This window comes from Acomys russatus, chromosome X, assembly GCF_903995435.1.
Source record: "Acomys russatus chromosome X, mAcoRus1.1, whole genome shotgun sequence".
In the NCBI taxonomy this organism is placed as follows: Eukaryota; Metazoa; Chordata; class Mammalia; order Rodentia; family Muridae; genus Acomys; species Acomys russatus.
The window spans coordinates 92,741,913-92,766,347 of record NC_067169.1 but is presented as its reverse complement, the minus strand read 5'-3'; the positions used below and the strand labels follow the sequence as shown (position 1 = coordinate 92,766,347).

The 24,435-nt window shown below is 48.0% G+C and overlaps 1 pseudogene; it reads left to right on the top strand.

Moving 5' to 3' along the window:
• The first annotated feature begins 10,248 nt into the window (after positions 1-10,248).
• LOC127185400 (PWWP domain-containing DNA repair factor 3A-like) overlaps positions 10,249-24,435 on the top strand; it is a 138,275-nt pseudogene continuing 124,088 nt past the window's right edge.

Sequence of the window (24,435 nt, the reverse complement as noted above, 5' to 3'; positions counted from 1 at the left end):
CTGGCAGTAGTTCTAAAGGTCCTGTATAATATCAGGATCTCAGGTACTCTTAGGGGGCATTTGAATTTGTTATCTAAGGAGTACTGGGGCCAAGATTGGCTGCAAAGGTGTGCAAGTTTAGAAGCTCTTAAGTTGGGTTCTCCAAAAGGCATCCCACGGGGGCGGGGGTTGGAGATATGGCTAAAGACACAGTGCCCACAGGTGAGGAAAAGAGTCACAGGCCTGAGTCCAGGCATCCCAGGGACACAGGGAGGACTGAAACGAGCAGGCACAAGCTGTCCAGCATGTCATCACAGCACTGGGAAGCTAAAAGCCAGAATGGACAAGGTCCACTCACCTACTACTAGGATTTATGTATGTGTGTGTGTGTGACAGAGAGAAAGAGAGAGAGAGAGAGAGAGAGAGAGAGAGAGAGAGAGAGAGAGAGAGAGAGAGAGAGAGAGAGAGAGAGGGAAAGAGACATAGAGAGATAGAGAGATAGAGAGATAGAGATAGATAGATAGATAGAGAGAGAGAGAGAGAGAGAGAGAGAGAGAGAGAGAGAGAGCAATTGTGCTAGAAAAACGAAGAAGCCTCACTCAAGAGAAAAGGTCAGTGTTGAGAGTCTGTGATGAGGGTCAACTGAGGCCTTAAAGACAGTGGCTCGGGGTAGCTCTGTCCCCAATAATACCAGGGGGGTGACTGGTGCTCAATGGTCAGTTCCTGGGATCCAGAGAAATGTTTACGCCTACCAGGAGTGGGGGACTTACCAATCAACAGTGTTGCATGGAGTGCTCGGTGATCACTTAGGCAGAAAGTGAGCCTGTTGCTGGTGGACTAGAAATAGGGCCGTGGTGTATGGCTTAGTCCCACATGGTTAAGGAGCACAAGCTCCAGGAGAGCATACAGAGCCTAGGCAGCAAATGTTATGATCTAAGCTATGGATGCCATAAAGCCACGCATGCGACAGAGATCACATGGGATGTCTATTGGGGAAGGGGTAAACAGAGGCTGCCTCTGGCCCAGGGAGGAGCAAAGAAGAGAGATGAGGAGAGGAGGGACTGGTCTTACATAGGGGAATCAGCCCATGTACAGCAGGAGGCTGTGCAACCCCTGGCAGCAGTGGGAATGGGTTGCATCTTGGTAGCTAGTGATCACATAGCCTGCTGCTGCTGGGGCCATGGGGCAGGAGGTGGAGATGCCTGGTTGTAACGTCCTTCCACTTTGGTTATTATAAAAGAGGAGGAACTGGAAAAAGGTGACGGTGAGGCAGAATGAAAGCATCCTGCTATTTAGACTACTTACTGCTGTCTGGGGGGTGTCATCATTTTTGTGTCATTGATGATCCTCACCATCAGGTCATACACGGTAGTTGTGAGCCTCAGGCTCTGTGGCTACTGCTTGGTAGTCCTGGCCCAGTAGCCGAATAATTGCTTGATTAGAAGTTTCTTGAATTTGTCATTGGAGAAATGCCTTCTGAAGACTGAAAATCCTCCAAACAGTGAAGAAAAACCAGGCTTTCTTCTTCTTCCTCCTCCTTCCCCTGACATCTCCTAACTGCAGAATCAGATGAAGGAAGAGTGAATCTCTAAAGATGAACCAGCCGCAGCATGCTAGACAGAAGGAGACAGCTCCATAGATCTTGTGTACCTGTGTGCTGAATTAACCACTAGAGGCACCTTTTCCTCTTAGCTTCTGTGCTGCAATGTCAGCCTGCTTAGCCAACTGGTAGTTTCAACCATGTGATGCAGATAACTGTCTCTCCATTCCTAACACCAGGAACGCCTGTGAGCCTGTGGTGGTGGCAGTGTCTTTTGAATTGAAGTAAATCTCCAAATTTTGAGATATAGATTATTAGACCCCAAAACTCCTCGTAGCCAGGAAGGTGGTCACTGCTAGTGAGAAGTCACTTATAGAGGGTCTGGACATCAGTCACTCCGCTAGGGACATGTACCTCACAGCAATCTTTCCCCAACTCCTCTTATCCTCGAGGGTACTCACAGCTAGCTAGATGTCACTTCTGGAAGTGAACTACCCTGGGTCTCAGGAGACTTTGTCCTTCAGCCTTGGGACCCCACCTCACAGCAAGACTCCAAAACTCCTCTTACCCTGAAGTGTGATCACAGCTAGGGAGAAGTCACTTCAGGAAGTGTACTACAGGTTGGAAAATGTGTGTGCATGCGAGGCCTGGTCACTCCTTGTTCCATCCTGAGATACACCTGGCAATCCTGCATGTGTGTCTTGGAGCTTGGGGTTGTGTGTGTGTCAGCAGGAAACAGCCCAGGCCTGTTACGGCTTGCAAGGGACACAAAAAACCCACAGGCCTCCCCTCTCCTTTCAGACTTGTGGATCGAGAGAACGTCTGGAGTGCCCAAAGACCTCAGAGTGGGTCCTGTAGATGGTCCCAACCATTTCCCCAAGCAACACTGGCTGACTGGTCCCCCTCCGTTTCCTCCCTGAGTCCCTCAGAAAGTGTTCCTAGACTGTCCTCCTGGGGCCTAGGCCACTCAGTGTGTGTCATTCGGGTGCCAGATGTCACCTCAGGAAATATCGTGTGTCCTGTTAACCAGGGAAAATATCATGAGTCCTAATAACTGATCTCTCACCTGGAGGAATACACCTAACCATGGTTAGCAAGAACCCTGCTTCCCCTCAGGAGGGTGGTCAGACCAATCAGTCCTCACTTTGGAAAGTATCCAGCCTCTGTGGAAAAGCACGTGCATATGTGTGTGCCCATCCACTCACTTCTTTTCCTTGGTGAGGTCCACCTGCAATCATGCTTGCCTGAATAGGAAATTGCACTCTCACAGCCTTGAAGGACCCCAAACATGCACAGACGTGTTTTGTGTAGGCCCAGCTGTGGAAGTGTGGACCTGGATGAATGTCTCTGTGCACAAGGACTTCAGCAAGGGTGCTGTGGCAGAGCCCTAGCCCTTCTGCCTGCACACAGGCCTTCCTGCCCTCTCTGCTCACTCCCTGCATTGTATCAAAGCTTTTCCACACCACCCTTGCTGGTCTCCTCTACTCCCTGGTGGAATTCAGGCTCCTGACCTTGGCCTCGGGGACTGTCCTGGGTCCCAATACCTAGACACTCACTTACAGGGACATACATAGCTCACCACAATCCCAGAGACCCTCTTTCTCTTTGGGGGGCATGCGGGGACATCTGGGGGAGCTTCCCCGGCATCCCTCACTTTTGCAAAGCATTCTACCTTAGGATAAAACATGTCTGCTCTCTGTGGACCTGGACAATGCTGCTCTAACTGGTGAACTCCCTATGTCCCTGCCCTGTCCCCACTGCTAGGCCCTCCATACCCAACCCCTGGCCCATTGACCCCTTCACCCTCCCTGCCCCCATAACAAAGAATGCTTGACTTGGAGCTACCACTTGTGCTTCCATAAACCAGGGACTCACCTAGGACCTGCAGAAAGTTCCTGAAGGCCTCTGCTCCCTGTGTTAAATGCCCTCACAGGTGCAAGTGTGGGCCCCTGCAGAGTCTGGGATACTGAAAGAGCCATGTGGAAGGTGCCTGATCTCTGCAGGAGTACATATGCTGCGGTTCTGCCCACTCCTTAGAGTCCCTAGCTCCTTCTCAATGCTTTCCCAGGCAGCCGTTTAGGGCTTTTTCTGCTCCAGGGTGGAAGAGAGACCCATGAGTTACATCACCCTGTTACAAGGCTACTCCACACCTAGATATAGGGACCACTCCTCTGAATACAGGTGTGCCAGCAAATATAGGTAGGCAAAAGCTCACAGCAGCCCCAATCACAGGGACAAAGTCCCCAATTACGCCCTCATGATGAAGACATAGGCCAAGTGTGGTGTGTCCATACAACAGAATACTATCCAGCCCTAAGAAAAAAAAAGCATTCCCACTGCAGGAACGTTGGAAGTGATTTCAGTGAAATCGGTCAGACAAAAGTCACTGTCAGGGTGGGTGAGTGTGTACTGGTGCTGTTGCTGTTCCTGGTTTGAATGAGATAGCTTCCACTGCCTGGGGCTTTTGAATACTTGTTTCCTAGTAGATAGTGGCACTGTTTGGGATTTGTTTGGGAGGTGTGGCAGTTGTAGGAACCAGGCCTGACTGGGCTGCCTGCCTGTCTTGCTGTTTTATGTCCTGTTTCTAGCAGCTTCCGTGTCTGTGTTTATGTTGGTTAGCTAGTCATGTTTACTGCTCTGAGAACGCACCCCTCCCCTCCTCGGGACATTTCCTCCTGTGCGCAATCACCTCTTGAGGGATTTCACCTGCAAGTGGCATTTCTGTTTTTCTGCCTATAAAAAAGCTCTTTGGACACTGAATAAAAGCTGCCGCTGCTGCTGCTCTCTTAGCACAAAGGATCCGTTGTCTTATTGTATTTTAAATCTGCAGTCCCTCATCTTTGACTTGGTACTGCAGTGGCATGGGTGCCACACTTGCATGAGAGTTTATCCATCATGTGCGCAGTAACAGACTGGGAAATGGCAATGCCTGCTGTGGTGGCGGCTGTAGCTGCCACAGCAATGGCGACAATAACAGCGGCAGTAATTCTGAAATCTCTCCTTTCACGATAGATCACCAGGCCTTGCCCACCGTCATGCGCCACAGGAAAGAGGACCGCTCCAGGTGTCCATGCCACCACTGCAGTCTTCTCATCATTCCAGCAACTTCTTACATGGCAAACCTGCAGGGAACAATTTAAAGTCTCCTCCTCAAGAAAGTCATTAGTAACAACAAAAAGGAAAGGTGCCACAGCACAGATAGCTGAATTAACGATGATATTTTAAATGAAATGTCCCCGTAATGTTACTCCTTTCCAGATCCTCAGGCATAGCAGCCTTGCCCAGGCTGCGATTATCTCAAAAGATCTCCTGTAGGCTGGCCTAACTCTTGTGGAAAAAATACACAGGTTGAATCACTTGAAGGACAGGTGTCTGCAAGGCTCCACACACCTGTCTTGACGGGGCCCAGAGCAGACCCCTTGACCCATTTCCCTGCAATGCATCCCTTGCCTATCTGTCTTTGAGTGGCAGTCGTTTCTCCAATGATACCCTCATTGGCAACAAGGACATAAACCTGGCGTTGTATGATCAACTCTATCTCGAGCTTGTCCAGTCTCCCTTTGAGTACATTCCCTCTTGAATTGTCCTGTCTGGCCACGTCTGAAACATGTTTTTGGCTGGACTCCCCCAGAAGGTGACCGTCCCCGAACAGCAGAAGCTATTACATGCCCCATTATGTGAGTAGTATCTATACTTTGGCAAATTTTCAGATAGTCATTCACACTTTTATATTTATAAGGCCTAAGGGCTTCCTGGCAATACTTATTAGCATTTTCAAAGGCCAATTGTTTAATAATAGGCATGGCTCCTTCCACATCTCCAAAAATCCTTTCTGCCAATTGCATAAGGTGATCAACAAATTCCTGTAAGGGCCCCAGAGTGTCCCTGGACCACTTTAGACAGCTGCTCTCCTGCCCCCTTATTAGGCAAGGACTTCCAAGCCCTCCTGGCGCAAATTGCAATCTGCGCATACACAGCTGGGCCATATTGTATCTGGGCACTAAGTTCAGTATACAAACCCATGCCTGCTAGCATATCCACGTTCCTCTGCGGAACCCCTGCTGCTGCATTATGGTGGTCTGAATACACTGTTCTTGATAGTCACTGTGCCAGAGCAAATAATCACCCCCTCTGAGGACTGCTCTACACATTTGTTGCCAATCACTAGGTGTTAAAAATTGTCCTGTGAAGGATTCAAAATGGCAATCGTAAAAGGGGCATGTGGACCATAAGCCATAACTGCCTCCTTAAGCTGTTTTATGTGTTTAAACTGGAGGGCTTCATGCTGTCTCTGCATTTGCCCTGGGTTAGTTGGGTGAGGCACTTCAACTACGGGAAAGACTACTCCCCGAGAGGGAGCAGAAGGCTCTGCCAAAGGTAATTGACTTTGATAGTCTGGGTTATACACCGGGAGCCGCTCTCCTCTAGTTTCTTTTTCTTTGATCTTAAACTCCCTCAACTTCTTCTGGAGGGCCCGTATTTCAGAGGTTGAAGTTGCCTCTTCCTCCTCAGAATTAGAATAAGATATATCAGAGGCAATCTCAGATGGGACAAAGATTTTACAGATTACTCCTTCTGCACTTCATTCACGGCAAGTTCCATACTTCCTAGCTGCTCTCTTATTTTCTCATGTTCATTTCTAAGCACATCTCTAATGAGACACCATAATGAAAAGGTAGCAATAGGAACACTGGTGGATCCTTTTGTGAAGTCCTCTGGAGATCAGACTTCACCTGATCCCAATCTTGGATATTTAGCTCTCCTGATACTATAAACCAAGGACTACTCAATTCTATTGTTTTTATGAAATCTTTAACAGTCTTATGCTTAATCCCGGTGCTTGATCCTCTAACAATCTCACTAGTTGATCCACCAGAACCGTGGAAGAACTTGTAGCACCCATTTCCAATACTCTCATTTCCTACCTCCCTGAGGCACTGGCCAGCTTCCCCAGGCAATCCATTAGCTTCCTCCCTTCTTTTGCAATCGTGGTAGGACCTCCACTTGTGGCACCTGTGCCACCATGGTACCGAGTCAAGGGCCAGGGACTGAGGATTTAACACACAATAAAACAGTGGGTTCTTTGTGCTAAGAGAGCAGTGGACTTTATTCAGCGTCCAAAGAGCCTTTTTATAGGAGGCAAAGCAGCAATGCCACTCGCAGGGGAAATCCCTCAAGAGGTGATTGCTCTCACTAGTGAAAGCCCCAAAGAAGGGAGGGGTGTGTTCTAGGAGCCATACCATGACTAGCTAACCAGCATAAACACAGACAAGGAAGCTGCTAAAAACAGGACATGCAACAGCAAGACAGGCAGGCAGCCCAGTTGGGCCTGGTTCTCACAGGTGGGTGAGTGAGTGCGGGTGCTGATGCTGGTGCTGGTTTGAATGAGATAGCCTCCACAGCCTGGGGCTTTTGAATACTTTTTTTCCTAGTAGATGGTGGCACTGTTTGGGAGGTGTGGCAGTGATGGAGGAAAAAAGTCACTGGGGGCAGGCTTTGAGGTTTCTAAAGCTTCCTGCCATTTAAAGTTTGATCTACCCTCTTCCTGTTTGAGATTCAAGATGGATCTTTTGATGCTGCTGCCACCTGAGGTCCTGAGCTGCTTTCTATCCTGTGCAGGTTCATGCTCCTCCACATTGTCTGCCAAGGATCCTAGAACATTCATTTGCATCTGGAGAAACAACTTCTGAATTCTGGCAGGTGAGAAGGTGTCCTTCTCTGACATGGCCCCTGAAATTATAGGAGGCAGAGGAGAACCCGTCATCTCTTGACTTGCCTTGTCCCAGACCCTCTGTGGTCAAAGGCTCTGTACCATGGAATGGCAGCATCACCTTCTGTAGTCTGTGCACATGCACGCTTACTTCCTTTCCTGCCTGTAGCTGCATGGGGCGGGCGGGGGACCTAGGTGTCAGAGATGTAAGTGGACAGTCAGCCCCCTGGGTGGATTGGTACTACCCGATTTCCACAGAGAACTGGCATTCTCTTAGAACAGATGACCCTCTGTCTTGAGTGATTCTTCAACCTGTAGTCCCTTGCTCAAGACGTCGGGGTAATTGCAGCGTGAGCACTGCACTCACTACTACTGTGTGAAGTGAAGCCCCAAGGACTAGCTGCTCACCCAGCTCTGCCTCTTTGTCCTCAGGTGACACCTCTTTGGTGCCAGCTTTATCATTTCAGACCCTGAAAGCATAGTTCCCCAACACATGTAAATGGATGCCTTGTCTCTATTTGGCGATGATTGTCGCATGTGCTCTTGACAGCACCTTCCCCTAGATAGCTGTGGCTTGTGTTGTCTGAGAGAGAAGTGGAGGGCATTTAAGGAGGGGGTGAATGGGGGTGGTGGGCTTGGGTGGGCTTGGGACAGAGGGCAAGTAGGGTAGGAGTGGGAGGTGGGTGCTGACCCATAGTTCCCTTGGAGGACTGTGGATGCCAAGTGGTGTTACTCTCTTGGCCTGGAGACCTGACACAGGAAGTAAGAAATGTCCCTCAAAGACAGCTGCCTGTAAACTGGCCACTGATCGCAGTTAGGCAGACAAAGGTAAAGAAGCAGTGTGGTATGGACACCAAAGGAAGGGCCTGACTGAGTCCCCTCAACAGGCATTATGTTGTGTCTCTGTCTGAGCCTTCACCCTGCCCAGAGTTGGTTTAAGCACCAGCTGGGCATTACAGGGTGTGCAGCCGGGGTTTCTCTGTGACCTTCCAGCTCATCGGGATCTCTCCGTGTGTCTCTGCCTCTGTGTGTGAGCAATGTACACTGTACCCTTCTTGTTCCCTCTCATCAGGCTGTCCCTCCTGTGTCTGTCTTACCACAGGGAGGGAAGCCACTGTTCCCATCTGGAGAAAACACGAATAGCCTTCACAGGCAGCTATTGTGTGCAAGTTCTTGATAGAGGGCCTTTAGCACTGGGGTGTAAGCAGGTTATGGATACAGAGATTTCACGGTTCCATATCCCACACTTCTCCGTGTGCCTCTGGGGAAGATAGTGCTGTTTTCATGGGGAAGGTGACTACCACAGAAACTTCAGCAAACCTTTGAAAGTAGTGTATCGCAGGCGACTCCCTCAGAAGGGATTTAGGGTAACAGGAGTTCCCAAGAAGAACAGTGATCTCTGGACGCCATGTCATGAGCCCTGAGTGCAGAGTGCTCTGCCTCACTGTGCCTTGTGGTGCCCAGGGAGTGACAAGAAACCACTTGCATCCTTGAATGAACACTGAGCATTGATGGCATGTGAGTGTGAGCCCTTCCTAGTTCTTCCATTGTGTAGTAGTCCTTCAAGGTGAGCACACAGGACCTCTTCTGAGGATGAGACAGATGTGTGATTTGTTTCCCACAGGCACGCATGACATGCACAACGCTGATAGGAACCCAACAGTCTCGAGGCAGACACAGTCAGGAACAGAGTAGCCACCACCCCATAAACTCACACATGCAGGTGGGCACGCAGGCACACACAAATGCAAAAGTGCTGCAAAGCTCACACAGGCTCACGTGGTCAGAAAAGTGCACTTGCACACACACACACAGACTCCCACACACATGCGCAGAATGGGGAGTCAAAGAAAGGTATGAGATTCCACCCAGAAGCACAAGAAGTTACTATGCTGAGAGTCACAGTATGGAGGAACATGAACAGGATTGCTAAGCTACAGATGGCATTGACTACTACTGGACCTAGGCATGGATGGGCAAGTGACCATTCAGGTCCTCATGTAGCTGCTTTGATTTCCTAAGATGTTATGGATTAAAATTAGGGCACAGAGGTTGTGGACAGGAGAGTTGTCTGGTGTGGGATGAGTTGGAGGAACAGTGCTGCCCATCACAGGCAGATATGGTGTGCAGGGTCTATTGCAGACTAGACATTTGTAGCAGGAGGGTGCACAGCTCCAACAGAGACACTCCTTCTGACACTGTCGAGTCTGCACATTTCTCTCAATCACACAGTGAGGTCCAGGATGGAGTTGGGAACCACAGATCTGAGCCAAAAGATTGGAGGGGTTGGGGCGTGCAGAGGCCAGCAGCTATAATAGCAGCTATCCTACTTGACATGTTACAGAAATTACCACGAAGTTTTCTCCACCTCCTTGCTGCTCAACCAGGAATCCCACAAGTATGGAAGGCAGGAGCACTAGTTGTCCATAGGTTTCCCAGCGTGGGGGTCGAGGAGTGGGTGACAGGTGGCAGAGCAGGACTATGTCCCTAGGAAATAATCCAATGAGGCTTCCCTCTCTCCGACCCCACCTCCCACAACGGCGTCCCAGGGATCCCCAAGGTCCTGATTGGATGGGCAAGAAAATACACATGCCTTGTAAAGACACACACCTCTCTGGGAAGAAGTGCAGCATCCCAGCCTCCAGGTGGGAAACAAAATGGTTATGAGTGCATGGCACACAGGTTCCAGAACCTTCCCTATCTTCTCCTGCACCTGGAGTACAGATTTCTGTGAGCTTCCTCGATTTCCCTTGCCTCACCTCACTGAGCTGATGCCCCCATGTCCACTAAAGGCTATTTCCTTCTTCATGCAGCTGTTTCCCTCTCCCACCCTCCAGGATACGCCCATGCCCACCACATCACCCTGAGCAAAGAAATCAGCTCAAGCTTCTCCACCAGACTCTGGAGGGAGGCCAGCACCTCAGGCAGGGCAGCCAGGTCAGAGAGGACCCGCAGGCAGTCAAGGAGCCAGGGGCAACCCTGTCATTGGTGATCAGCACAGCCCCAGAGTCCAGTCACCATGGACTCTGCAGAGTATGTGCTCAGTGGCTGGAAGGGCCAGTTGTGGCCAGCAAGGGTCTTGTTGAGAACCAGGACCTCAGCCCATAGTAAGAGGAGAGGGTGCCTTTCCTATAGGTGCAAATCCTACCGGTAAGTGAGAAAAGGAGAGTGAGGGACATTGAGGCAAAGCCCCTAAGCAAGTTTGAAATCCTAACCATGGCCTCCTTGGCAGGAAAGGAGTCACAGGGCAGTGGCTGGTCAGGGCAGACCAGGGCATACAGGAGAGGCCTCAAGGTGGTACTGGATATTCTGTGCTAGGGAGGAAGGGCAAGTGGCCAAAGAACCAGCATGGAGGCTCCAAAGGTTCCCAATGAGCAGGCCAGCTCCAGCCCATGCCAGAGACTTTGCCTCCAAGCATGCAGCCAGAAAGTCCAATGGCTCTCCCAGAGGGGTCCTGGGAAGCAGAGAGGCTGCCCCCAGGGTCCTGTTGTGATGGGCTCACAGAATGTGCCTGCTGTGCAATGGGGGAAAGCCCAGGTGCACAGTGCTGCTGGACTCCTTCACTTTGAAATGCAAGGGAGTGTGCTAAGAGGCAGCAGAGTGTGGCTAAGGTCTCTAGCACCTGCAGGAAAGGCTGCTGGTAATCCAGGGAAGAGAAAGCTGAGCACATCCAAGCACAGGCCTATGACTGGCCTCCATGGAGGGCGCCCTGGCTAAAAATGAGCAACAGGCTGCCTCTGGGCCATCGAGGAGGAGGAGGACGAGGCACTTCTCCACCTTGGCCAGGCCTGGAAGTCACGACCAAGAACAAGGTGTGGAGGCCTAGAGATCCGGGCTACTGGAGCCCAGGGGAAGACCTCCTTCCCAGAGGACAAGGAGGGCCCCAGCCCAGGGACCCTGAAGGCAAATGCAAAGGGGGAAATGGCAGCTTGCATGTGCCTCCTATCCCAAGGGAGCAGAGGTCACTCTGCCTTGATAGCAGAAAAAGGAAGAGCCACATGCTGTGGCCCCTGTGCAGGGTCCCAAAACTGGAACCTCAAGTGCACTCAAAGGCGGCCAGCACCAGGTTCCAGAGGAGAGGAGCCACGATTCAAGAAGACTGCCAGGCCAAAAAGGTGGCTTCTTCTGCCCAGGGTCTGAATATCATTGAACGAGGAATGCTGGTCTGGTTCAAAATTTCAGGACCTTCCATTCTGGCCAGTGGTGGTAAGAGCATCAGTCACACGACAAGATGGCAAGGGTGCTGTTGATCGAGGGCAACATGCTGATGTCAGCGCTGGGAACAGAACTAGTGTCCTCTGGAAGAGCAGAAGTGTTCTTAGCTGCTGAGCTGTCTCTCTAGCCCTGACCCCACCTTCGGACCTGATATCTGTAAGGTTTCATTATAGTGTTCTTTAATAACCTTTTCTGGGTTGTTTGGGTTAGTTGGGTTGTTAGGGAGGTAGGCTCATTTAATAAGTTCATAATATAATATAATTGATAAGAAAACTGTGCCTACAGGAGAGAGAGAGAGAGACAGAGACAGAGAGACAGAGACAAGCAGAGAGAGGCTGAGAGAGACAGAAAGAGAGAGAGACAGAAGGAGGGAGAGAGAGAGAGAGAGAGAGAGAGAGAGAGAGAGGCGAGAGAGAGAGGAGGAGCGAGGAGGGAGGAGGGAGGAGAGAGAGAGAGAGAGAGAGAGAGAGAGAGAGAGAGAGAGAGAGCACACTGGGGACTGAGATGAAGGAATAGCTGAAGTGAGAAGTAGAAGCTGAGGTGAGGGGATCTGAAAAGAATGATGAAAACCTACATGAGGGTTAGGGGGCTGAGGCCAGGGGTGGGGTGAGTAGTAGGGGCTGAGGGAGAGGAACCCGGGGGTTGGGGAACAGGGTGAGGAGCTGAGGGAAGAGCTGGGGACTGAGGTAATGAAGGGGACTGAGGGGACAGGGCAGGAGTGGTGAGAGTAGGGGCTGAGATTAGAAGTGGAGGCTATGGAGCTTGAGAGATGGCTCAGAGGTTAAGAGCTCTGCCTGTTCTTCCAAAGGTCCTGACTTCAATTCCCAGCAATCACATGGTGGCTCACAACCATCTATAATAAGATCTGATGCCCTCTTGCAGGCAGAGGACTGTATAAACAAACAAACAAACAAATAAATAAATCAATGTATCTATCTTTAAAAAGACGAGGTGGAGGCTAAGGTAGTTGTGAGGCTTGAGTAGGCTGAGTAGGTGCTGTGGAGACAACCTATAGGTTAGCATTCTATTAAGTGTCATCTGAGGAGTGCCATGGGAAGATGGATGTACAATCTCAGAACAGAAAACACCCAAACTTCCTTCCATAAGCAGAAGAGAAAGGAAGCTGTGTGGAAGACAATAGGGGGCAGTGTTGCCAAGAATCAGCCAAGAGCCACTTCCTGTTACCTTTGCATAATAAAGTCTGCACTCATTTGCTGAAATTGGAAGAGTGATGTGTCTATCATCCAATGAATGATCAGGCAGGCCATTTCCCACTTTTCTTTTTCAGGCTTAAACACATAGTGTCAATACTGAGTTTATGTCTTTTCTGGATCATATAGGGAGTCCCTATAGACTTGATCCCCAGACATATTTAAAGGGAGTACTTTGTCTGTTTCCACTTGGTGTTGATTCTAGCAAGCAGAATAGTTTTAAAAGCATGTAACTCAAATTTCAGCAATAGGTAAAAAGTTTCCAAGAAGACTGAGAATTTGGATGCTTTGAAGTGGCAAAAGATTACTTTTTTGTTTTTACCATTGCGCAGAGTTCTTTTTATCCTCCGACTCCTACTTTATTTCATTATTCCGATTATCATCATCATCATTATGTATATATTTAGGTATATACACAACAAAAAAAATCAACTTTAAAAAAGAGGACATGAATTTTAAAGAAATCGGGAAGTACAAGGGAAGATTTTTAAGGGCAAAAGAGAGTGAGAAATGATATAATTATATTTTAATTTATACCCTATGCGCATATACAGGGGGAGGTAATCCCCCTCAGGAACAGTCATAGGGGAGGGGAATAAGGGGAAAAGGGGAGGGAGAGAAGAATGGGAGGACACAAGGGATGGGATAACCATTGAGATGTAACAAGAATAAATTAATAATAAAAAAAATAATAATAGTGAACTTAAAACTCACTGATATTAGAAAGGAAAACCCATTTACAGTAAGAGCCGAGTTCTCGGTAGAAACTCTTAAAGTCAGAAAAGCATAAAGCAATGCACTCCAAATTGTAAGAGGCATAGATGCCAATTCCAGCTAACTTTGTCAAGTAAAACTGTCTGCCAGGGTTGAAGAAATGACAATTCTCCACTATATAAACAGGCTATAAAATAACTCATGCCTGCCAAACCAGCCTCGCAGAGAATACTAGAAGCAATACTTCAGAATAAAAAGACTCCTAGGTGTAGCTGAGAGGCCATAGGCTGAAACCAAATGAAGCTGTAGTTATTAAAACCCAAAACAAGATTAGGAGCACAAGCAAAAAAGACAGCAGCCATCACACACGTTCGAATAATTATTATTTCAACCAATAGATACAGGTTACTTCAGTGAATTACAAAACAAAATCCATCTTTCTGTTGCCAACAAGAAGATCATCTCAGCTTTAAGCACAGGCAGCGCCTCACAGTGAAAGGATAGAGAAAAGCATTTCAAGCAAATGAGACTGTAAAAACAAAAGCCAGCAGAGCTATCCCAATAGCTGACAAAACAGTAGCTGAACTCAGAGGAGAAGAATGAGAAGAGATGAAGAGTACATTCTGATAAAGGGAAGAGCAAATTAAGAAGGCATTGCAGGGACTGGAGAGATACCTTAGTGCTGAAGAGGCCTTGCTGCTCAGTGCCCAGCTCCTATGTCTGGGAGCCTCTTATATCTCCATCTCCAAGGCATTGTGTCCCCTCTCATGCTCTGTATGGGCGCCCAGACACATGCTGAGATGGGAGGGCCGAAGGCTCATTGGATTCTTTTCTAGGGAGATCGTCCTCCTCTGCCACCTGCCACCCACTCCCCCATCCCCCACACCCGGGCTGGGAAACTTGTGGACATTTAGTGCAACTGCCTTCCATACTTGTGGGATTTCTGGTTGAGCAGCAAGGAGGTGGAAAAATCTTCATGATCATTTGCATAACATGACAAGTAAGGATGGCTGCTATCACAGCTCCTGTCCTCCCCACCGCCCACCTCCTCCAAACTTTTGTTCCAAATCTGTGGTTCCAAACTCCATCCTGGACTTCACTATGGGATCAAGTGTCCAGGGGGCACGCTTGGCGAGAGCCCCCAAGAGAAGTCACTCCATTGTGGAGAAATGTGCAGACTAGGCAGTGTCAGATGGACGGACCGTCTCTGTTGGAGCTGTGCACCCTCCTGCTGCAAATGTCTAGTCTGCAATAGACCCTGCACACCATATCTACCTGTGATGGGCAGCACTGTTCCTCCAACTCATCCCACCCAGCACAGAGAACTCTGCTGCTTCACAACCTCTGTGCCCTAATTTTAGTCCATAACATCTTAGACGGGTAGGAGATCAAAGCAGCTACTTGAGGACCTGAATGGTCACTTGCCCATCCATGCCTAGGTCCAGTAGTAGTCAATGCCATCTGTAGCTTAGCAATCCTGTTCATGTTCCTCTGTACTGTGCCTCTCAGCATAGTTCCTTCCCCTTGGGCTTCTGGGTGGAATCTCATACCTTTCTTCAGACCTCCCTTCTACGGGTGGGAGTGTGTGTGTGTGTGTGTGTGTGTGTGTGTGTGTGTGTGTGTGTATGTGTGTGTTTGCATGTGCACATTTCCATCCATGTGTGCCTGTGAGTGTGACCTTGGGAGCACCTTTACATTTATGTGTGCATGTGTACCCTCTTGAATGTAGGGTTTATGGGGTGGTGGCTACTCTGTTCCTAACTGTGTCTGTCTTGAGCTTGTGGGGTTCCTACCAGCACTGTGCATGTCATGCGTGCTAGTGGGAAACAAAGCCCATATCTGGCTCATTTTCAGAAGAGGCCCTCTGTGCTCACCTTGAAGGACTACAACACAGTGGAAGAACTAGGAAGGGCTCACACTCACATGCCACCTGTGCTAACTGTTCATTCAAGGACGCAAGTGATTTCCTGTCACTCCCTGGGCACCACAAGGCACAGTGAGGCAGAGCACTGTGGACTCAGGGTTCATGACATAGTGTCCAGAGGTCACTGCTCTTCTTGGGAACTCCTGTTACCCTTCGTCCCTTCTGAGTGTGTGTGAGCACACAGAGCATGGGGACCCCAGACCTTATCCTGGGACTTCCCAACCTTACAGGAAACATGAGAGGCAAATGATGTTCTCCTCAGTCCCTCCGCAGTCCTTCCCTTCCCACCCTCTATATCCATAAGCACCCAGTGGTACACTCTACCTCCTTATTCATTATGGCAATGTGCAGGGCCCCTCCTGTTGTATTCCCATCCAAGGCTAAGGGACTTCAAACCCCATTTCACAATGCCTAAAGTCGCTATCTGCATAAAGGGGTCTAAGTGTGTCTAAGGCCCCACCTGTTGGATGATGCAATATTCAATGCGTATGGGGGCGGTATGGGGCTCAACGTAGAGATCAGCTAGCAGTAACCTTTCCTCTGATGAGGCTGTGTGATCCTCACAGGGCTAGCTTGCTCTGATTTGGCCCCCTAGGAGTCCTGGGCCTTGTCACACAGATGTCTCCTGAGGACAGAGAGGAAAACACAAGCCCCTCAGTTACTGTAGGCTGCCTTCTGCTGGACATTCCTAGCACAGGTTGTTCTCCACCAAGGCCGATTGAGCACCATCCAGCCCATCCATGCCCGACCCATGCCCACTGGGGCACCATGCGTCGGGTATGTGAGAGCTCAGCCCTCACAGGGTACCCTTAGAAACTAAGGATACCTGAGTTACAGTTATAGAATGCACCCTTACTACCCCCTCCCAGGCCTGAGCTTGCTTCTGCTTCCCTCAAGCAGGGCGTTCTGGGCCCCACATACTCCATCAGAAAGCATATCCAGGAATAACAACTGTGTGGTCAAGCCTACAAACCAAGGCATCTGTGCAGCATGTGTAACCCCATCGTAAACAGTCATAACCAGACATAAAAAGTCATATCAGGCCACATTCTCCCCAGTGTGCATCACATCCCTGTGAGTCTATTGGTCCAGGCCATCTGAAACCTCCTTCTGTTTCCTACAGGCCGCTTAAATCATACAAGTATGGTCACATGCTTCTCAGCCGTCGCCCACGGTGCACTACTTTCAAAGGTTTCCTGAAATTTCTGTGATAGTCACCTTCCCCGTGAAAACAGCACTATCTTCTACAGAGGCATAGGGAGAATTGTGGGACATAGAACCCTGAAATCTCTGTCTCCATGCCTGCTTTAACCCCAGAGCCAAAGGCCCTCTATCAAGAACTTGCACACAATAGCTGCCTGTGAAGGCTATTCGCGTTTTCTCCAGATGGGAACAGCGGCTTCCCTTCCTGTGGTAAGACAGACACAGAAGGGACAGTCTGATGAGAGGGAACAAGAAGGGTGCAGTGTACATTGCTCACACACAGAGGCAGAGACACACGGAGAGATCCCGATGAGCTGGAAGGTCACAGAGAAACCCCGGCTGCACACCCTGTAATGCCCAGCTGGTGCTTAACCCAACGCTGAGCAGGGTGAAGGCTCAGACACAAAGTAATGCCTGTTGTGGGGACTCAGTCTGGCCCCTCCTCGGGTGTCCATACCACACTGTTTTATACCTCAGTCTGCCTACCTGCGATTAGTGGCCAGTTTATAGGCAGCTGTCCTTGGGGGCATTTCTTATTTCCTGTGTCAGGTCTCCAGGCCAAGAGAGTAACACCACTTGGCATCCACAGTCCTCTAAGGGAACTATGGGTCAGCACCCACCTCCCACTCCTACCCCCCTCACCCTCTGTCCCACGCTCATCCAAACCTACCACCCCCGTTCACCTCCTCCGTAAATGCTCTCCAGCTTCTCTCTCAGACAACACAAGCCACAGCTATGTAAGGTAACGTGCTCTCACACCAACATGGTCAAACTGTCAAGAGTTCGTGTGACAATCATCGCCAAACAGACAAATCATCCTTTTACATGTATTGGCAAACTATGCTTTCAGGGTCTGAAGTGATAAAACCTGAGGACAAAGAGACAGGGCTGGGTGAGCAGCTAGTCCTTGGGGCTTCACTTCAGACAGTAGTAGTGAGAACCTTTCCTGTCCCTTGGAAGAGCACACAGGCTCCCAGGGCACACTCACAGGCTCAGCTCACACAGGCACTCAGGTTGGCTGCAGGCATCGACCTATGCGCTTTGCATGTTTGTCTAGTGATTCCACCTCTCCAGTCTGTGAGTATCCTTCCCAAATGTATCTGTAACCAGCAAAGAATGGCTTGTCCTCCATTGTCATGTCAGTCACCGTGTCATGGTTTTTGGGGGGTGGAGAAGAGATTTCTCTCCTAGGATCCAGTTCTCTGTGGAAATCAGGAAGTACTAATTCACCCAGGGGACTAACTGTTCACTTCCATCTGTCACCTAGTTCCCCCACAGCCCCATGCAGCTGCAGGCAGGAGAGGAAGTAAGCCTGCATGTTCAGACTACAGAAGGTGATGCTGCCATTGCAGGGTGCAGGGCCTTTGACCACAGAGGGTCTGGGACAAGAGAAGACAAGACATGATGAGTTCTCCTCTGTCTAGGACCCAGGAGGACAGTCTAGGAACATTTTCTGAGGGACTCATGGAGGAAATGGAGGGGACCATTCAGCCAGTGTTGCTTGGGGAAATGGTTGGGACCATGTACAGGACACACTGTGAGGTCTTTGGGCACTCTAGATGTTCTCTAGGTCCACATGTTTGAACGGCGAGGGGAGGCCTGTGGGTTTTTCATGTCTCTGTGAGCCATAACAGGGCTGGGCTGTTTCCTCCTGACACACACAACCCGAAGCCCCAAGACACAGATGCATGATTGCCAGGTGGGCCTCAGCTTGGAATAAGGAGTGACCAGGCTCTCCCAGGCACACACATTTTCCACCCTGTGGTACTCTCCCCGAAGTGACTTCTCACTAGCAGTGACCACCCTCCAGGGCAAAAAGAGTTTTGGTGGCTTGCTGCGTAGTGGGGATCCAAGGCTGAAGGACAAATTCTCACAAGACCCAGGGTAGTTCACTTCCGGAAGTGACATCCAGCTAGCTGGGAGCACCCTCGAAGGTAAGAGCGGTTGGGGAAAGATTGCTGTGTGTTACATGTCCCTAGCGGAGTGACTGGTGTCCAGACCCTGTGTAGTACACTTCTGGAAGTGACTTCCACTAGCAGTGACCACCTTCCAGGCTAAGAGTTTTTAGGGCTAATAATCTATATCTCAAAAGTTGGGAGATTTACTTCAATTCAAAAGGCACTGCCACCACCACAGGCTCACAGGCGTTCCTGGCGTTAGGAATGGAGAGACAGTTATCTGCATCACATGGTTGAAACTACCAGTTGGCTAAGCAGGCTGACATTGCAGCACAGCAGCTAAGAGGAAAAGGTGCCTCTAGTGGTTAATTCAGCACACAGGTGCACAAGATCTATGGCGCTGTCTCCTTCTGTCTAGCATGCTGCGGCTGGTTCATCTTTAGAGATTCACTCTTCCTTCATCTGATTCTGCAGTTAGGAGATGTCAGGGGAAGGAGGAGGAGGAAGAAGAAAGCCTGGTTTTTCTTCACTGTTTGGAGGATTTTCAGTCTTCAGAAGGCCTCAGAAATATTCACACTGGGTATTTTGTTTTTCATAACCCAAAGGTGGCTTGCAGTGTCAGGTGCCATTTCTCTCTCCCGTTGGAAATACATCTCACAATGTTTGGTGATGTTAGAAATAGACAAAAATACTGTTATGTTTGTTTACATAATCTTGACTAAAATCTTGTGAACTTGTTTTAAATTACTTTATGTAACCCAAAGTAAATTAAAGTGTTATGCCTAAAGCAATTTTTGCAAAGAGGGAGATGGAGGCAAGCCTTCTGAGCTGTACTGTCCACTAAGTGCATGTGACAATTGAGCACGTACTTGAAATGGGGATACATGGATTTCAGATGTGCTCTTTGGAAAAGAGTATACTTTTCAAGTTAATGGCGTAGGTTAGCATACAAAATTATGTGTTTTGTTCTGGCTTTTTCATGTTGTGTGGTTTTCTTTGTCTTCATTTCTTTCCACTACCACTGCCTTATCTCTCATGCCTTACTCCTGCTAGTCACCTTCCTCCAACTAAAAAGGCTTTCCTCCTGATTTTCCACTCCATGTGTTCCATTTTCTTCAATTTCCCCCCATCCCATCTGTCTTGAGTCTCTTCCTCTCCTTCCACGGCCCACCTCCTACTTCCATGAAACACACACACACACACACACACACACACACACACACACACACACACACACACAGAGGCACATCTAAATTCCATATATAGTAAAAATGTTGTATTGGCTTTTCTGAGTGTGGCTTATTTTGCTTAGCATAATGTTCTCATTATTTCATTTCTACATGTAAATGGAGATCATGTTTCCTTGGTACACGACAGCTGTGTTGGTTCCATTTTGAGCTATTTTGAATAGTGCAGCAGTAAATATGGATGTGTACCCATCTCTGTGGCCTATTGACTTCCTCTATGTGTGGATGTCCAGTGTGAGACACTGCTGTTTCTTTCCCTTTTTGAAACTGGGCCTCTCTAGGTAGCTCTGGCTGTCCTGGAGCCCATTATGTAGACCATAATGACCTCACACTCACAGAGATTGCCCTGCTTCTGCCTCCCCAGTGCTGGGATTAAAGACAGCAGCACAAGGCCCAGCCTTCTCTTATTTCTTGGTTCTGAGGGATGTAAGTACTGCTGGACCTTGCTTCAAGAGCTTTAAGGATTGGACTGGGATCTGTCACTTCATGAGTTATTTTCCTATCTGTGATAATCAGGCAGTCTTCAGAAGTTATACATCCCCTGTCTGCCTGCCTGTCTGTCTGTTCATCTATTGTTAAAACATACCTGTTAGGGGATAATGAGAAGGGAATGGAGACTATGTCTTCCCAGAGGGCAGCTTGTTTGGCTGAAGGCTTGCCGGTTGGTTTCCCTGACTCACTCGACCCTGACTCTGTGTGAGCCTAGCAGTGTACCACTGCTACATCCGGGGCCCAGACCATTTATAGGAGCTGGAAGATTTGGTCTCTGCTTTTAAATTTCTTTGCCCCCTGAGGTAAGCAGGCCCCTTTGTCTGTATACTGTTGTTTTGAGTCTATTGATGTAAGGGGCTAGTCCTCTGTTGCAGGCTTCATCTCCCATCAGTAAAAAAGTTCCATATCTGAATTGAGGAGTGATTGGTCCTTTAAGTCTGGCCATGAGGAGGGAGTTACTTTTATAATTAATCTGAAATCATGGAGGGGCTTTCCTTCCCCTTCAGGCAAGTGTGTGGCTGGATAACATACCTTTCATCTTGTGGAATGAGGAGTGGGGCTGGATTTTCCCATAGTGGACATATTGGATCGTGTTCATCCTTGCAATGCAGCCGACTGGAGTGTGGTGAGCATCCCGACATGGCTGTGGAGTCTGCCAGAGCTGGCTGACAGGACCAGTAGGTGTGCATTGCACTGAACACATGCAGTGTGGGATGGAATCAGGTGGTCTTGCCACTGCCTCAGCAATGTGAGGTGCCAGCAATTAGAGCCAGCATGGGGCAGGTAGCATCATGATCAAAATTATATCTTCTGGGGAAGTCAATGTTGGTGCTTCCCCAGTGTCTGTGGACTTAACAGTCTTTGCAGGCTGTGTGGGTCTCACATTGGAACTGTATAGATCCCATGACCAGAAGAGTTTCCTAACCAGGACTTGGGGTGTGTGGTTTTCTGTGCCTAGCCCTGTGTGGTGTGTAGGCAAGGCTAGAGAAGACCATCTTCTCCCTCAAGCAGGAATGGCTGCCTGGCTGGTTGCCTCACAGTGATTTAGGTCTTAGCGGTACATGTACAGCCATAGTCTTGGTCATCTCCTCTTATGGGAATTCAGTGTCCGTTCGCTTGAAGGGACATCAGCAAAACCTCAGGTTGGGCCCCAAGCAGATCCAGTAGCCATATCACTGTGAAATTATTCACATAACTCATTCACTACCCATTCAGAAGTTACACATTCCTTCTTTATCAGCTTATTTATTTGGTTTTTTCGAGGCAGATTCTCATCCTGGAACTCACTCACTCTGTAGCCCAGGCTGGCCTCACAGAGCTCTTCCTCCCTCTGCTTCCCAAGTGCTAGGATGAAAGGACTGTGCTTAATTTTAAATTCCATGTCTCAATTTCTATGGAGACTATTACCAGTGCCTTAATATGTCTTAGAGGCTATTCCGTGGAGACCAATGTCACGTTGGTACCATATTGAGGCTTTGGATGCAATCCCTTATTGAATGATCAAGCCATCTGGTTCTCCCTGCCCGTATCCCCATTGGTCCTTACCTGGTCTGGATGTTCAGCCTAGTCTTGTCATGTTCTACTCTTGGGCCTCATAGTTTCCTTAGCCACTGGTGTGAAACCCCAGAATTCATTCAATGGTGCAGACTTCTATGATGCAGAGAACTTCAGAGAGCTAAGAGGCCTTGGAGCAGCAGTGATTCTTCATCAACCGCAGTCCTGCTGAAGGAGATCTTGCTGGGGCTTGCAGAAAAGATTCAGGAAGTTTCATGGACTAAGTACTCCAACACCAGTGAAAGCAGAAGGGAGGAGATGCCACCACTGGACTGAAGCCAAGTGAGCTCCTGAAAGGCCTCAGTCCTGGCTCTAGTTTGCATTCTCATTTGATACTCTAAAACCACAAGGGCAGGTAGGCAAACAAGGGAGATTTTGCTGAAGGCATGAGGCAGTCAGCAGATTGCACAGGGCAGCAATCTGGTGTTCTAGCTATTTCTCTGGGTTATTTTCTTCCAGGTAGCAAGGATTGTCATGCTTGGCAAATAAGCAATTACAAGGAGCACTTTAAGTAAATCACTAAATAAATTGATAAATCAGTATCTAATAATTGGTCTTTTTTTTAGTAATATGTGAGAAACTTGCTTATTTTTTTTACGAAGTCACAATAATAGCATAATATTTTTCCTGAAATGGAATAACAGTAAATAGAAAGATGTAATTGTTCAAGAAGGTGATAGTGTCACAATTTTTTTCTTTTATTGAAATAGATTCTAAAGCCACAGTTTTCTTTTTTTTTCCTTCAATTTCTTTTTATCTTTTTTTCACTAATCAGTTATTTTATTTTATTTTTTCCATTTTATTATCTTATTCATATTACATCTCGATTGTTAGCCCTTCCCGTGTTTCCTCCCATTCTTCCCTCCCTCCCACTTCCCCCTTTCTCCCCTCCTCTATGTTTGTGATTGAGGGAGACCTCCTCCCCCTATATATGCTCTTAGAATATCGAGTCTCTTCTTGGTAACTTGCTATCCTTCCTCTGAGTGCCACCAGGTCTCCCCATCCAGGGGACGTGGTCAGAAAAGGGGCACCAGAGTTCGTGTGAGAGTCAGATCTCACTCTCCACTCAACGGTGGAGAGTATCATGATCGTCGGCTAGGTCTTGGTAGGGGTTCGAAGTTTAATGCCTATATTCTCCTTGGCTGGTGCCTTAGTTTGAGGAGGACCCCAGGATCCAGATCTGCCTGTCATAAAGTTCTTCTTGTAGGTTTCCAGGACCCTGTGGGTCCTACTATTTCCTTATTCTTCCATGCTACTCTTGCCTAAAGTCTCAATAGGATGTCCTCTCCTCTGACCCACTTTCTTGGTAAGTAAAGTTTTTCATGGTACGTATCCCTTGGACTAGTGTTTTGATATAAGTGAGTATATACCATTTGTCTCTTTTTGCTTCTGGGTGAACTCACTCATTATAATAATTTCTAGATTAATCCATTTGTCCACAAATTTCGGGAATTCCTTGTTTTTAATAGCTGAGTAGTATTCCATCATGTAAATGTACCACAGTTTCTTAGTCCATTCTTCTACTGAGGGACACTTAGGCTGTTTCCATATTCTGGCTATTATGTATAAAGTAGCTATGAACATGGTTGAGCACATGTCCCTATTGTGTGATAGGGCATTTTCTGGGTATATTCCAAGGAGTGGGATAGCTGGGTCTTGAGGAAGCCCTATTCCCATTTTTCTGGGAAAGCACCAGATAGCTTTCCAAAGTGGTTGTACTAGTTTGCATTCCCACCAGCAATGAAGGAGTGTTCCTCTCTCTCCACATCCTCGCCAACATGTGGTGTCGCTTGAGTTTTTGATCTTAGCCATTCTGATGGATGTAAGATGGAATCTCAGAGTTGTTTTGATTTGCATTTCCCTGATGACTAAGGAGGTTGAGCATTTCTTTAAGTGATTCTCGGCCATTTGATATTCCTCTGCTGAGAATTCTCTGTTAAGTTCCAAGCCCCATTTCGCAATTGGGTTGTTTGGTTTGTGGTGTTTAATTTCTTGAGTTCTTTATATATTTTGGATATTAAACCTTTGTCAGATGAAGGGTTGGTGAAAATCTTTTCCCAGTCTGTAGGCTGTCGCTTAGTTCTACTGACAGTGTCTCCTGCCTTTCAGAAGCTTCTCAGCCTCATGAGGTCCCATTTATTAATTGTTGACATTAAGGCCTGGGCTGTTGGTGTACTGTTCATGAAGTTGTTTCCTGTGCCTATGTGTCCCAGGCTCTTCTCCACTTTTTCCTCTAACTGAATTAATGTCTCTGGTTTTAAGTTGAGGTCTTTAATCTACTTGGTCTTGAGTTTTGTGCATGGTGACAAATAAGGGTCTAATTGCATTTTTCTACATGTAAACATCCAGTTAGACCAGCACCATTTGTTGAAGATACTATCATTTTTCCATTGCATGGATTTGGCTTCTTTGTCAAAAATCAAGTAAGCAAATGTGTGTGGATTCATCTCTGGGTCTTCAATTCAATTCCATTGATCCACCGGCCTATTGCTTTGCTGTTTTTATTACTGTTGCTCTGTAGTACAGCTTGAAATCAGGTATGGAGATTCCTCCAGAGGATCTTTTATTGTATAGGATTGTTTTTGCTATTCTGGGTTTTTTATTTCTCCATATGAATTTGAGAATTGATCTTTCAATATCTTCAAAATATTTTGTGGGTATTTTGATAGGGATTGCGTTGAATCTGTAAATTGCTTTTGGTAAGATGGCCATTTTTACTATGTTGATTCTCCCGATCCATGAACAAGG